The following is a 17,363-nucleotide window of genomic DNA, read 5'->3' on the forward strand; positions in this document are numbered from 1 at the left end:
CGAGTTTAACGACAAAGATAACTCGGTCCTTTTCAATTTTAGAGAGTCTGAAAAGGAACGTATAGGAAACTCCAAAATTCCTTTTTCGTCATCTAATCCCTTAAGTCTGAAAAAATATAAAACAATACAGAAGGGATGAATTTTCGATACTTTAAACGAGCTGAACAAAACAAGCACTCGATATTTTTGTGTAATAATCCCTCAGGTCCAAAAAGATTAAAATCTACCAGAGGGATAGCACTTCCAGTCCCTTTAACGAGCTGCAGAGGCCAATGGCTCGGAAATCTTTTCATATTTTACGAGTTAGTTGAAAAGAACTTAAAGGAGACTCGTCTTTTGAGGAACGAGTGATAAAATTGGGTAGCAGCTGATTCCAGGTAAGGTTTGGAATTTTCCAATCACGGCAGTGTTACAAGGATGGCTAGTGGGATCACTCTTCGCAGCTGTTCCTCAAAAGGGGTAAACACTCAAATGGAGGTGAATGATCGGCCAATACAAAGTGGAGGTGATGATGAGAACACGACCAAGGCTTTAAAGGCTGAAGTACTACATTCACGATGGTTATTTACTGGGAATTGGTTCATTTTTTTTTATTGAGCTTAAACACTGGGGGAAACATTTGCTCATGACTTATGTTTATTTTTTAACGAGCTTGAACTATGTGCTAAAACTGCTCGATTAATCCAGTCGTATAATAAGAATGTCTCATATAAAAACGACAATTTTTAGAGTTTTTCCCCACATCCTTTCTTTATGCAAGTTAGGAAACGACCAATCCTATGAGTTTAAAGGGTTAGAGGACCTACAAATTTAAAAAATAAATAGTCGCTCTTCGCTTGCATGCCAAAAGGTTTGCATGCCCCCAGGTATAAAATAAAGTTTCAAGGTCACCTTTCATTCTACTGACAAAACATTTATTTTATCAGGAAAGGTCTACCTCTTTCAGGTTACCAAAGATTGTTTTATTCACACCGCAAACAAAACACTTCTTCGGCGATGTCTACCAAAATAGACAAAGGTGAGACAATCCACTCACATAACTTTGACAAGAGAATCCTATTCCAGTCTAACCCCCTCTTCCAATCACGGACGGGAGTACAGTCCAGTCATATATCTCTCGCGGAAACCTACCCTATACCCGAAGTTTTCCTGCCGAAGCAGACCAGGGTGCATGCCCCCTGGGTTTCAGTCATGTCCCCCGAATCACTTGCACTCATCAGGTGGACGGACTAGGGATTGATGAGACATTCCTTGTGTGAAAAGACCATTTAGGGATGGTATATGACTATTTTCTATGCGTGATCCGGGAAATGAAAGCTGGTCTACGAGCTTGACCACTCTTCCTTCGTGCGGAAAACACATTACTCTAAAGAGTGATGAGACAATTGCTCCCATGCAATAAATATAGTCTCGTCCAAGGAGTAGATTATAATCCAGGGGTCCTTGGACTACCATTACGTTCATTTGAACGGTTTTCCCTCTCAATGTTATGGGCACATTGGTAAGGATCCCTAATGGTCAGATTGTTCCTTTGTCAAAGCCTGTTAGATTTCTCATCTCAGGCAAAAGCGATGGCGAACCAAGAAATTTCCAAGTAGTCGAGGAAAGGATACTCACAGAAGCCCCTTCATCTATGATGGTACCGACCATAACCATTCTATATATTTGAGCAATGATTCGGAATGGTATACTAGCTGGTAAACGGGGTCTGCCTAGTTGATTCCAGTCGAAGGAAACAACTAGGTTGCTTGGAGGTGGGACCAAATAGACGGCCGGGTACGACTCTGACGAACTTCCTTCCTGCGGTAAAGGAACGGGTAAATTGCCCCCATGTTCATCGGAGTCTGTGCTTACGAAAAGAATTTGGATGGTGTCATCCTTATTCTCTTCTGTGACTGTATCATCTGAAGATGGAACCTATGAAGGCAAGACTAGGTCAACTGCTGCCTCGACCTTTTGACTTTCGTCTGGTATGGGTTTAGATGGTTTGTCTTCAATGATAGATGTTTCGGCCGACCACCTGGGCGGGTCAGCCGGCTTTTCAACTAGTGACAGACTCAGCAAGAGTTTTTTACATCCAGGAGGAAGTCGTAACGGTGAAACCGGACGATCGTCCAAAACTCTTTTAGCCTCGTCTAAGAAGGGACAACGGTGGACGGCATGGTCGCCTTTGCACAGTTTACAAGGAAATCTATATTTTCCTTTTTGTCCTGGGGCTTCACTTTCACTAGTCGACGGTGTGCTTTCAACATGATCATCAGAGGTTGACGACATCGGGTTGTGCAAACGAGGAGACCAGTCCCTTAAGATCTGAGGGATGCAGGGACAATCTCTATGATAGTGGTCTCCTTTGCAAATGACACATGGCGATTTAAGCCTGGTCGGTGCAATGTGTGGATTTTCGCTAGACGATGCTTGGTTTCCCCTTTTCACTTTTGGCTCCTTCTTCTTCTCTTTCTTCTTATTTTCCTTCTTCTTCTCAGATACTTGATTTTTGGCTTTACCAGCCCTATCAAGCGAAGAGGAAGGAGGAGAGGAAGAATTGGAGGAAGTAGAGGGTTGGTGGGCAACTCTGGAATCGTCTAGTTGCTGACTCGATTGCTCAGGAATTGCGGTGTTCTGAACGACAGAGGTTGAGAAGAGCCATACGGGCAAGCCGATTGTCAGTCCTGGAAGTGACAATGTGGCCATATGGGGTGCACCAACATCTCCCCAAGAGGAGGAGGGACTAGGATTTCCTCCAAGGGGAATTCCTTGGTTGGTGGATTCCATTTTCTCAACCTAAGATCAATGTAGGAAAGGGTGATGATTATTCCATTTAAAATAAATTTTAGACGCTTTGACACAACTTGTTTTTTCAATTTTAAAGAGTCGAGAAAAAACAAAAGATGACTCTAGTCGCCTTCGATTTTTAATGAGCCTGAAGTGACAAGTGCTCAGATGGACCTTTTCCGTTAAGGAGTTTGAAAAGGAACGAAAGGGACTGCTCTGGAAATCTAGGTAGAGGTGTTACCAAACCAATCGTAAAACTGCAGAATACTTTTTACAGTATGGCAGTCAATCTTCCCGAATGTTGTGCTCAGTGCATTGCGATCGATAGGGCGGCAGACACGGCTTCCTATGGATAAAGGATTAAGCCTATTGTGGTCTCCCAAAATATACTCGACGGTACATGGGAGCACAATTCTGTACTGGCACTTATCGTCTTAAAGTGGAGGAATCACCCAACCATCAGTGAGAACAACAGTTACCAAGCTTTACGACGCCAGAATACATCTCTAGCCTAGACTTCTAGATGTTGTGAGTTAGGTTCCAAAGCGTTGTTAGATTCATTAAATTTATTTTATAGTTGATCTTGCTTAAGAAATTTGCCTTTCAGGTTCACCGCGAGATGTAGATGTATAATTCCTAAAATGAAATCTAAGATGATAAACAGTGTTTTATCTTCTTTGTGCAATGAAAATCCTAGCTACTAAGGAAAGAGAGACAGTATTCTTTCACAAAGAGCAAAGAGCACACACTAAATGCACAATCCTAAATCAAGCCAATCAAATAGTCTAAATGAAAATGCACATGCATGTATTTGTTTTCGGCTTTCTTAGTATGTGAATGGTAAAAAGAAAGCTAATGCACAAATCTGAATTACTTTTCAAGCGACAATTACTAACAAGTTTCTTTTCGAGATCAGAAATGGAGACAATCACAACACTTTACGATTCGGAAATGAATACTTGCTTTCGACACTAGAAAAACTACAAATTCAGACCAAATACAATAGTAACAGGATAATCGACTATCAATAGCAACCAAACTCTTTCCTATGACTGAAAATGACACTTTCAAATCAAAGGACGACAGTACGATTACGTTACTTTTTGCAAAGGAGAACTGAAAATGACTCAACAAATACACAAAAACATTTACAGTTCTTTTGCACAACAGAGGTGGAATAACAACAAGGAAAAGGGGTTTCAAACAGAGATATATTGATTACAAGCAGTAAAATTCATGAATAGAACTGGAAAGAATGAATCACAGAAACCAAAACTGAACAATTCCTAGTCTAATCAGCGCACCTGTAACACAGAGAATTTGAAATGCAGCGCACCTACTACACTCGGGAAGTGCGCTGAATTTCAGATTCAAAGAACAGTACCTGTGCTGGACCAGAGACGAGACTTTGCTTGGGTTCTGGGTCATAGTTTGCAGTTCAGTTCATGGGTTTTGGCCGAGCAAATGGTAATCAGTAATGCAACAATCAGGGGTAAATCTAAGGAGGTTACTAGAGCTACCACGAGGGGCAATCAGAGAGTTTGTGAATCAGTTGTTTAAGTCATAAACAAATCCCAGAGATTGACTGAAGTAGCATTTATCTACTTTGCATTTGCATAGCAAATGCATTTCAAAAGCTACCTGGCTCGACTTCAGGCTCCGTCTGTAAGTTTATAAAATAAACAATCAAGGAAGATAAACAAACAAACTAATTCGTCCCCAGCGGAGTCGCCATTTTGTTACAGGGAAAAGTGTCTACACAGAACTGCTTATCCCACTAAGGTGTGGTAGCTACCTTAGAAACAAACAAAGTAAAGCTACTTTCATTTTTCCTTTATGAAATATAGATGAAAGAAGAACAAAGAAGACCAACCTCTGTCTTGCGCTAATCTCCTAGTTCAATTCTTCTCTCTCTTGATAGCCTTTCGCTACTTGCTCCCTTGTACGCCCAGCTTCACAGAGTACCTGTAGGATCACAGTAGCATGACACTATACAAGAACATGGATCTATAATCATAAACAATCTAGGATCAGATGTAAATTGATCATACAAATGCATAAAACATAAATAACACAAGAGTATGGATGAAAACTTGAATAGCTTTTATTGATAAACAAGAAAGAGCCAAGGGAGTTACAACCAGTTGTTCTGACCCAGCATCATCCTCTCAGCAAGTAAACCCTTCTTCACCTCATACAAAGCTTAGATTACCCAACACTTATGATGTTGTCTCAAGAAACCAACAAAAATTCCTTACAATATGCAAAATTCCAGCCTCTGGATCTCTGGGATGAGGGATCCATATATAGATATTTGTAAGGGAGATAAGTCAGCTTGTGATTTGATTAGCGTCTTCCCTCTGATAGTTCTTGCTTCCACTTGGAGATTGATGATCTCTTACTCATCCTTGGTCGAATTCAGAGAGGCAAGTGTCATAGGAGAAGTTTCTGGAAGATTCCATGCCTCTCCACCTCGCAGAATGACACTGCCATTTGTCACTTCTCGCCCATCGCACCCCATAGAAGGGATTTTTGAAATGCAACGCACCCACACAGTGTATTTAGGTGAGATGCAATGCACTTTGCCTATGGAGCAGCTAAAATGATCCTGTTTTGACTAGTTCTGAGCAGTTTTTCATGAAGAACTTCTGGGAGAAGCTGTAATCAGTTGACCTTGTTCATTTAGGGGTTAGAACAACATTTTTAGGGACTTAGGAGCCCTTGTTATATGGAAATTTTATGCTTGGGGTTGCAGTGCCCAAAAATGTCTATAACACCTGGCCCATTTGCAACTAACTGTGGTCTTGTCATTAGTTGTGGGTTAACCACTTACAATTATTAATATGGGCTTTATTGACTCTTTACTTAACTATAACTATGACTCGATCCTACTACATAAATAAGGGGGTTAGGGTGGGACCCTAACATGCCCTCCCCCTTAAGAATAGCCTTGTCCTCAAGGTTGAAGCTGTGAAAAACTGCTGAAGAATAGTGGCTGGTTCCTAGGTTGCATCTTCTGGAGAGGTGTCTTTCCACTTGACGAGGACTTCCTTCATCATGCGGCCACACAGGTGTCGTTCTCATGTGTCTAGGACCTGTTCAGGTTGGAGCCAAATTGACCCTTATTCATCCAATTCAGGTAGACTGGTTTGAATTCTGCAATTGTTCCCAATCACTTTCTTGAGGCATGAGACATGGAAAATTGGATGGATTTTTGCAGTGGGTGGCAAAGCTAGCTTGTAGGCCACTTCTCCAATGCGTTGAAGTACTCGATACGGTTTGTAGAATTTTGGAGATAGTTTTTGACAACCCTTGTCTTTGAGTGATGTTTGCTTATATGGTTGCAGCCTCAAAAATACTTGATCCCCTTCTTGAAATTGGCGTTCTGAGCGATGTTGATCTACCTGTTGCTTCATGCGGTTTTGAGCTTGATGAAGATTCTCTCTAAGATGGGCAGACATGGTCGTGCGGTTTTATAGGAGTTGATCCACTGCTTGCACCTTTGAGCACCTCTTGATATAAGAAGTAGGGGAAGGAGGGAGTTGACCATAAACTGCTTCATAGGGAGTCACTTTGGTGGTGGCATGATAGTTGGTGTTATACCACCATTTAGCTAGAGGTAACCACTGTACCCAAAGATGTTGCTTTTCTAAAGTGAAATACCTAAGGTAGGTTTCCAGACATTTGTTGACTGCTTCAGTTTGACCATCCGTTTGTGGATGAAAGGAAGTGCTGAGTTTTAGTTGGGTACCTTGTAGCCTGAAGAGTTCCTGCCAAAAATTATTGGTGAAGATCGGGTCACAATCAGACACAATAGAAGTGGGCATGCCATGTAATTTGAAGATCTGATCCATGAAAGATTGAGCGACCAAAGTCGGTGTAAAATGGTGGGGTAGGATGCAAAAATGAGCATACTTAGAAAGTCATTCCACAACCACCATGATGACTGACTTGTTTCCTGACGTTGGAAGACCTATAATGAAATCCATAGAAACCTCCGTCCATATTGATGCCGGGATGGGAAATGGTTGTAATGTGCCTAGTGCTTTGACTGTCTACCCTTTGTGGTGCTGTCAGACATCGCATTCTGCTACAAAAGTAAGAATGTCCTTTTTCATGCCTGTCCAAAAAAATTATCTTCTAGTGCGAGCATACGTCTTCTAAAAACCTGAATGTCCTGCAGTGGGGGATGAGTGCAACTCCGCCAAAATGTGGCTTTTGAGGGTGGATGTTGGTGATATTATGACTCTGTCCTTGTAGCGAAGAATCTCATCTTGCCACGAGTAGCTCTTGGTGGAATTTGGATCCACCTGCAATTGAGTAATGAGTTGGGAGAGCCCGGGATGTGAAAACCATTCTCGGCGAGCCTCTTCAATCCATTCTAGAATGGGAAGGGAAATTGCGAGCAGGGTACTTTCCTCCTAAAATTGGCAAAATAATGCATCTGCTACAATATTTTTGCACCCTTTCTTGTAAATGATCTCATAATCATATCCTAGAATTTTGGTGAGCCATTTATTTTGTTGTGGTGAGGATAGGCGTTGCTCCAAAAATATTTAAGACTGTGATGGTCTATGCGGATTTGGAAACGTCGCCCCAATAAGTAAGGTCGCCAGGTATCTATTTCATGTAAGATGGCCATCATTTCCTTCTCATAGGTAGACTGTCCCAGATTCTTCCCACTTAGTTGTTGGCTTGTGAAGGCCAAGGTCGAGCTTCCTGCATTAAGACCGCCCCAATACTTGTACCGTAAGCATCACATTCAATGACAAAAGATTTGGTGAAGTTGGGTAGTGCTAAGACTAGAGAGGAACACATGGCATTTTTGAGAGCTGTAAAGGCCTGTTGTGCTTCATCATTCCAGAGGAATGAATTTTTCTTGAGGATTTGAGTGAGGGCTTCGCAATGCGACCATAATTGTGGAAAAATTTGTGATAGTAGCCTGTGAGACCCAAAAATCCTCTCAGGCTCTTCAAGGTCCTAGGTTGAGGCCAATCCTGCATTGCCTGGATCATTTTGGGGTCCACCCTGACACCTTCATGCCCCACAATGTGGCCCAAATACTCAAATTCTTCCATGCCAAAAGAACACTTGGACATCTTAACAAATAATTTATGCTTGCGGAGTAGTTGCAAGAACAGATCTACACGTTGAAGATGTGCGGCCCAAGTGCGACTATAGATGAGGATGCCATCGAAGAAAACAAGGACAAATTTTTTAAGATATGGTTTGAGGAGGTGGTTCATAAGGCTCTGAAAAATAGATGGGGCATTACAAAGACTGAATGGCATGACCAGGAACTCATAATGACCTTCATGAGCTCTGAAAGTAGTCTTTGGAATGTCGACTTCTTTCATGTGAATTTGGTGGTAGCTTGAGCGAAGATCCAACTTAGTGAAGAATTGAGCCCCATTTAGTTCATCCAGCAAATCATCAACAACCGGGATGGGAAATTTATCTTTGACTGTCAACTTATTGAAGGATCTGAAGTCTGGACACATACGCCATTCCCCATATTTCTTGCATACCATGACCACCAGTGATGAATAAGGACTAATGCTGGGACGAATGATGCCTGCTTCCAAAATTTCCTTGATTATTTTTTCTATTTCATTCTTTTGGGAAAACGAATATTTATATGGGTGCAAATTTGGTGGTTGGGCCCCTGGGACCAAAGTGATGCTATGATCATGTTCCCCTCTCGAGGGTGGAAGCTCATGAGGCTTGTCAAAGAGTGGTAGATGGTTATTTAAAATCTGTTGCATCTCAGGATGAATTGGAAGAGAATTGGGTTCGATGGCCTGGATGGAATTAAATTGAACTATAAGTCCATGATGGCCCTTTTTTAACAATTTTTCCATCCTATGTGAGTTGATGATAGAGGGAGCTCTCACCTGGAGTCTGCGGAGGGTATGTGTGTAGTCGTTCTACTTAAAGCTCATATATAACTCCTGGAAATCCATTGTGATTGGCCCAAGTTTGCGAAGCCATTTAGCACTGAGGGCAATGTCGCACCCTCCCATGTGTATGGAAAACATGTGGGTCTTCAATTGATAATCACCCATTTGAAGTTTGACATTTTCATAGTGGTCATCACATTTCATTGTTCCCCCATCTGCAATTTGGACTTGGAAGTTAGAAATTGCTTGTACAAAACAATGCACTGCTTCCGCGATTTTTTGATGGATAAAATTATGTGTACTTCCACTATTAATCAGGACTACCACTGGGCGATGCTTAATAAAACCTCTGATTTTGAGATTTTGAGGTGAAGAAATCCCCGCCAAAGCATGCAGCGAAATAACTGGTTCATCAGGGACATTGTCCTTCTGGTTGTCCTCTTCTTCCTCCTCAGGTTCCTCAAGTGGTGGGGCTTCCTCCGATGAGCTGTGATCAGTGGCATCAATTTGAAAGAATTTGGGATCCTTGCATTTATGACCGGAGGAGTATTTTTCATCACAGTAGTAACATAATCCCTGCTTTCATCTTTCTGCCATTTTTGCAGGTGACACATTTTGAACCTTAAGTGTTTGAGTAGTGCTGTGAGCCTGTGGGGGGCGACCCTTGGTGGTGAAATTTGGGCGATTGGATTGGGTCGCTCATGCACGTTGAACTTTACGAGCTACCTTGCAAGCCTCCAACCATGTGGGAGTGTGGTGCAATCGGACGTGAGCTTGTATGGCCTCTTTAAGACCACTGATAAAACATTCCATGTAGAACTCATCTTGGAGACCCATAGTGCGGAAAGCTAAGGCTTCAAAGGCTGTAATATATTCATCCACTGTGCCAGTCTATCGGAGCTTAGTGAGACGACCCAAAAAAGCAGAGTCATGGTCAAAGTGCTCTATAAGAGCTTTTTTGAAGGTGTCCCAAGTCAAGGGCCTTCCATTGCAATGTTGATGCCATTGCCACCATTGCCATCTTTCATTGTCCAAGTACATGCTCCCTACCATAAGCTGAGTCTCATTATCCAAGATGTAATTCAGATTGAAATACTGCTTCATTTGTGCTACCCATGCTACCGGGTTAGAACCATCAAATTTATGCATATCAAGATTGGGTGGTCGTGGACGGGATTGTTGGTGGGTGCCCCAGAGGTGAAGAGAGTGGCTAGACTCACCCTCACTGTGTTCATTGCCAATATACACCTCCTCGCAGGCTTCCGCCTTGCCCTTAGAGAGTGTGTTAGTTATTGTCGCCAGCTGGTCTTGGATTTCTTTCAAGGATTGTTCAAGTTTATCGATCTTCTCATTGGCCATAGCTTGAGCTCTAGTTTCTACCATGCACCAATCTGATGTATTTGAAATTTGGGACTTCTTGAATTTTTTTGGCACTACAATTGAATGGTACCCTCTTTCTCAACTCGTCATCTTGATTCTTATGGACTAAGTCACCAATAAGTGCTCTAGGGGGTCTTTTTTTTTTTTTTTTCTCTTTTCTGAAAACTCCTAACAGAGTTTTACTCCTGGCTTAGGAATACTGCAGTTGTTGAATCTCCGAAATGTCAATGCTGCCAAAAGTCCTGCGAAAATCACGCCTAGGTATAGGAACCCACACAACTACTCAAATCTGGATGGCAGATTTGATGGATCTGAGAGATCTGAATGGCTAATCGGAGAGGCGGAATAGATTTCTGGTACAGATCTAATGGATCTAATAGATTTGAATGGCTTTATGATAAATCTGAACGGTGGGACTAATTGTTGCTGCTGCTATAAAACCCCCCACTTGCTAGATCTAATCTGGCAAAGATTATGCATGATCCAGAGATAGAGAAGGGAACTATGGTCTCGAGGAGTATCAGATGCTACATATCGCAATATACATAAGGGTCTGACAGTAGTACTCGGCCCAATGTTTCAGGGCACTAACTAAGGAGGATCAACCATACCCTTAGCCGTACAACCCGACTACCCTATCGTACGGGCGAGTAATCTCTCTGAGTACTGTTCTCGGTGTACTGTAGCAGCAAGACGGCCGACGGTTTATCTATGGCGAGGTTTCAAAGGAGCTAGGGGGCTTCCGATATACCCAGAGGGTACTTGGAAGATAGTCCATGCGCGGTTCTGTCTAATGTGCTACTACTCGAAGGGGTACCCACAGGAGTTACAAGGGAGTCCAACAAGCATGACCACCTCTTGTATTTCCTGCGTGCATGCCTCCCCAAATCTGCAGGTTTATGCGCTCAATGATAGATCTTGTGATTTAAAGACGCTGAAACACGTCTCTGGCCAAATTTTTTTTTTCTAAGAAATGGAGCTCCCACCAGTCCTGGAAAGCGCTCTAATACCACTTGTTATGCTCTTAACCTGCAAGATGATACAAGAATACCAAATATGCGCAGAAATATACCCAGAACATAGAACAGTGAGAAATAATAGTAGGTATTTTATTATTTAGAGAGCAATGTTCACTTGCCACTTCGAGGGGGCAACCTCTAATAGAGCAGAGTTCGATTACAAAATAAGACACGATGCTCCTTGCAGGGAATCTCTATCCTTTATATATGGCTCAGACATGCAATACCATGGAGCAATACCATGGTTCTTATTAATACCATCTATCTAATACCATGGCCCATTTGCATCTAACTATGGTCCCGTCATTAATTGCAAGTTAACCACTTAAAATTATTAATATGGGCTTTATTGAATCTTTACTTAATGATAACTATGACTCGATCCTACTACATAAATAATGGGGTTAGGGTGGGACCCTAACAACTGTGATCCAGGACTATGGAAGAAAGTCAAACAGTTTATAGGTGGTAAAGAACTGTAGATAGGATTTCTCTTGAACATATCGGCAACATGACTCCAGAGTTTGGAAACATTTGAATCAACATAGGATCAGAGGTCATGATGACATAATGGTATGATCAGATGATAAGAAAAATGGATTCCCCAAACCCAGGAAGGCAAGTGAACAAGTGAGGATGTCATAAACCTGACACAAGCAACAGATGAGTGTCATGTTCAAGAGCGATATGCTGCCTTTACATGATACAAGAGATTAACGCTTTCACTTTTTCCCCAACCATTTCTGGCAAGTACCTCATATCTTTTTTGTTGGAAGCTTGAAGGGGATAACATATACTTTCCATATAAGTTCACCCTTCACATGAATCCTTCCTAGTAAGTTTTATGAGCCCTAGGAAGGAGGAACTCGACCTTGTCATGGTGATAAGTCCTGCGTCGTTTAAGTTTTATGTGTCTGATAGAAGTGAAACTCGACATCTTTTTCATGTTTAGAGAGTTTGAAAAAGAAGTGAAATATAAAACTCCAAAGGTCCCTTTTCATAAATTGTCTCTGTTTTGTGGAGTTCTTCTCGAAGGTGTACGAAAATAAACCACTTTAGACTATGGATGACAAACAACCCTAACAGTAAAAATGGTTGTTAAACAATGTGGATCTACAGCAAATGATAGAAACAAAACCTGCCAAAGCCCTAATCTATGCAACAAAAATAGTTAAACAACAAAATGGAATAAGAAAATAAGTGCAAGTAACTCCAATAATCCAATGGAAACCATATATATAAAGAATATATTTTATTAGATGACACCTATGAAGGGAACAAATAATGTTACCAGTCCCCCTCTATGGGATGGGTTCTTGGCTATCCTCAATGTCTTTAGCTTTTGTAGAGTCCCTCTCCTCTATAATATGTAAAACCCAGCAAACAAAATGTTTGAGCTCAATGAGAACTCAAATGGAAAAGAAAATGGTGTGCAACAATGATAATAATCAGAGCTGCAATAGTGAGTGCAACAATGAAAATGATCGAAAGTGAAGAATGAATGTAAAACCCTCCAATTTATAGAAAAATATTAGGTTATCCTCGAATAATGGGAAATAATAAAATATTATTAACCAAATTCTAGAATTAACCATTTGGAATATTTTATTATATTTGGTTGGAGGGAAAAAGTATTTAAATTGGTTAAATACTTTTATTTAGAAATAATAAATAAATAAATGATTTATTTATCATCTCAAGAAATATGGTTAAGGAATAATAAACAAATAATGATTTATTTAAGTATTCCTAGGGGATTTAGTCAAACTTGACAAGGAATAATAACTAATTAGTAAATAATTAATTATTCCTAGAGAAAAATAAGATAATTAATGATTTATTTGTTTATCTATTTATTACTTATAATTGGGTCAAATATGACAAGGAATATTAGTTAAACAATGGTTTAATTAATTATTCCTAGAAGATAATTAAATAAATAATGATTTAATTAATTATTCTTCATGGGTTTAACAAAAAATAACTTAACAAATGTGGTTTATTAAGTACTTTGTTATAGTGAAAGAAATGTTACTATGGTAAAATTGGCCCTACATGGTGTACTTCGATCCACATAGTAAGTTATGGCTAGATGATAAATTTTTTGGTGATAACAGATTGCCCCCCAACGTACGAGTGGTAGGAGAAAAACATATGACCGAAGTACATTATAAGGACACAATCACTAGACACTGAAGGGGAGTCAGAAAGAGAGAGAGACCAATGGAGCTCAATCGAAAGAGGATAATGACAAAGCGGGCGAGACCAACTAACTAATGTAAGTCTCCTTTTATGTTGTGGTACCTGATCTCAGTGAGGCGAGGGAGGCATACCTATACCCGTTGAAATAACTCAATACAAAAATAATGTTGCGCCTAGAAAAATGAAACTAAGCAATAAAGTACATGTTGAATGGTACATGACATGCTGGCATAAATGAGCCAAAAAATAATACAATGTGTCCCATATACATAATGTTCTTGGAAAAAACATGAGCCAGGACAGAATACAATAACGTCTGAGTACAGGAGATATAATGGCCCTTCCCTCAAAAAATAGGTGAGAGGGAGGGTATAACAACCAAAGTAGCCCCACTGAACATGAAAAGGGTTTGAAAAGCTTAATGGATCATCTAAAGGAGACATGCATGCTATGAGTGCTGCAAGTGGAAGGAACTAAACCCATCAAATATACAAGATTGCATCTGAGGCTGTAGCATAATATGAAGTCATCCGGGCATGTGGGGGGCTACGTGAAGGATCCACCCCTCATGAGGTCTAAAACGTCTCACACACACCTGGGAATCACTGGTACAATCTGTTGCATCACTGGACCATCAATTGTATGAATCACGAGCATGACACGAACAAGTCAAAGGAAAATGGTAATTCCCTTTTCTTGATCCGAGGCTCTGAACAAGAATGGAAGCGAGAACCAAGATACACCACCCTCTAGGTCGTTCTTCTGGAATAGATGTGATGATGTTGATAGAATACGGTATGCCATAGGTGAGGCAATGAGGATCCTCAATGAAGGAACAAGGGAAAATAAGAATGTGACTGATGGATTGACACCAGGGAAAATGGGGAAAATAGGACTAAGGGACAAACAAACGACTTCTCTTGTCAGAGCATGAAGTGCATGGTTGACCTGACAGTTATGGGTGGCAGAGGACTAACGAAATGTGGTCAATAGCTTCATACTGGTGTTGTATCAGAGAGTTAACTGAAAATATGAAAGGAACACTTTAGCAAGAATCACAAAAGTGGAATGAGAAGTGGAGGGATGGTTAATGTACCACTTCGCAACATCTCCAGTGAGCGTGCATTGAAACAACCGAAGATGAATGGAGTCATCGGTGATGGAATTAAACGAACACCACATATGGAAGGAGTGGACATGATTAGTGGGGTCCTCTCCAGAATTACCCTCAAACTCAGGAATGTCTGAGGGAAGATTAGTCAGCATAAATGGCCAACCAACATTGTGGTGTATGGGGTCATTAATCAACCAGTTAAAATCTAGGAGACTTAACTCACTGGCCATGAAAAGTAGCAAAGGCATTGTCGGAACGGTTCCTATAATGGTTCCACTAGATGTGACTACTGGGATAGAACTAGAGCCACCACCAGGTTTGTTTCTTGCACCTACAGTGGGTCCTCACATGGTGAAAATATGCAGTCAAGGAGGCTCAGAATCATATGAACCAGAAGAAGAGTCAGTATGGGGACTTGAGGGAGGACTAACTCAAACTCTGCATGGAGGAGTAATACATCCAAGCAGAAACTAGGGATTAAGACCTAAAAGCCTCCGCAAAAATGCCTTGGTGGCGCAATGGTTACAAGACACAAGTGACACGAAAATGGTGAAGGGAGATAAACAAAATGTCTTTTTCTTTGTTGGGGAGATAAATTAATTAAGTTAAGTCTTGGCTTGGTGGTGTTAACCAAGTGCCCTTCGCTTAAGGTGTGCTTTTGTGTGCAAATATGTGTGTTTATTAATTAAGCCTCGATCGTGTTCGAAAAAAGAAAAAGAAAAATATTGCTGAAACATTGTAAATAAACTGAAATTAAAAACAACAAATCTACTATCTAAACCCCACCCAAACTGGGTTTTCAAACACTATGTTGGTTGGTGTTGAAATCAACTAAAAACACACTAAAATGGCCAAGAGATCTAGGTGTCGGTGTGACTGGGATCAAATGACACTATGCTGCTAGAAAGTGGTGCAACAACAACAAAAAACTAGAGAGGAAAATCATTGCAAAAGATAGGGTGATGGGTGTGGAAGCTAGGGTAAGCAGTGGCACCCTAATGAAAATGACCAAAAAAGGTTCAAGAGGGAAATTTGGATGGAAACAACCTATCTTTAAAGATCTGAAAAGGAAAGATATAGATCTGAAATGTATGGTTGAAAGTTCTGCAAAAACTCAGACTTCTTACTTAGTTGAACTCCTCCTACAAAGGTGGAAGCGTACTAGAAGCCGTAGGGGCTAAATTCCACTTCAATGAGCAAACCAAAGTAGATCAAGGCCTAAGCGGGCTAAGGCAATGGTCAATCAACCCAGCAGAGTGCTCCCAAAAAAACCCAGAAAATGATCAAAAAAATTCCCGGAAACCTTAAAATCACAGGTACTGATCTGTTTTAGGGGAGATCACACTTTTTGGGCTAGAAAGTGTGCTCTGGACCTCTAGATCACAAGTTTTGGGCTGAAAAGTGCAATTTCTGCTCCTTAGTTCTTGGGTGGCAAGTCGTGGAAAAATTTGTTGTCTCTGGTGTGGCTGGTTCCTGTTGTAGAAAATCATGTAGATTCACAATTTAATGTAATTTGCTAAAGCAAGAGACAAGAATCTACTTCTACTCTTTACAACAGAAGCCCATAAACATCAAGCAAACAATAATCAATAGAAGAAGAGAATCAAAGAAACATAACACAATAAATATCTGAGGAAAGCCATAGCTCAAAACCCCACTATCTATTTTGTATTAATCTAGAAAATCAAGATGAAATTACAATGCTTGTTCTCTCTAGAACAATCCCAACACTTAGCAAATTCAATCTCTAACTCATAAGCAAGCTCAAGGCCAAAGCCTAGCCCCTTCACACGCTCTCCAAATCTCTATTCTAATGTGTAATTCCTATGAAGGATAGCTTTTATTTAAATGGAAATAAAGCCTCTAAAAATAGCACAATCCCTCAAGGATCAGTTCTTGAATGAATGCACTATCAACGAAACTTAGAAAAATCTAAAACAAATAGTACAATGTCCCTGCACTCTAGTCTCAATTAGGTCTTTCTCAGAATCGACATGCATGAGTTTTTGATGAGTAAATATTCAGTTAACTAGAGTAGCACCGACAAAGTTCATTGGTGTCACCACTGACTGTTAACTCACTATTAGTTCTCTTAATCATTTTGAGAACTAATTTAACTGAACTAACTCATGAAACTGAATCTTCTATTTTACAAATCACAATTAACTCACACTGGACTCCTACAAAGTAGGGAGAACAAATACATGACTTCCAAAAGACTTCCAACTCGAATTTCCTAAGTTAAGTAAGTTTAATAAACTTAATTTAACTATTTTAAGTTTCTATGAGAATAGAATTCGAATTTAATTCACAGTTTAATTCAAGGAAAAATTAAACTGAAATTTCTTGTTTCCATTTCTCAACACCCCCTCTCAACAAGAAAGGGATTATCAACTACCACGATCCTGTCTTTGTGAAACTCGAATTTACATATTGACAATTCCTTTGTCAAGATGTCAACATCTTGCTCCTCCATGGGAATGTAATATAACAACATTATCCACCTCATCTAGATAGTGTCACATGATGCCTAACTTGTAGCCATGTACTCTGCCTCTTCCGAACTAAGTGCAACCGATCTTTGTTTCTTGATGTACCAGAAAATTGTCGCTGACCCAATACTAAAGATCCCTCCTGATGTGCTCTTCTTGTCGGATGGAATCCTTGCCCAATCTGCATCCGTGAAGCCTTGAAGCTTCACTGCCTCTATCCATCTGTACCATAACCCAAACTGAGTAGGGCCTTTGAGGTATCTCAATACATGCGTTGCCACCTTCCAATATAGCTTGGTAGGCCTAACCATTGCTAGACTAAGCTGGTTAATTGCATAGAAAATATCCAGTCGTGTGTTCAGCAAGTACTACATGAGTGAACCCACAAGCTGCCTGTAAACAATAGCTTCCACTACTTCCCCTGAAGTAGCACCCTCCTTCCTCCAGTTAGCAGCTAGAGGAGTATCCATGGGTTTACTACTCT

This window comes from Pinus tabuliformis, chromosome X (genome assembly GCF_031772625.1).
Source record: "Pinus tabuliformis cultivar Carrire ecotype Pingquan chromosome X, CPIR1, whole genome shotgun sequence".
Taxonomy (NCBI): Eukaryota; Viridiplantae; Streptophyta; class Pinopsida; order Pinales; family Pinaceae; genus Pinus; species Pinus tabuliformis.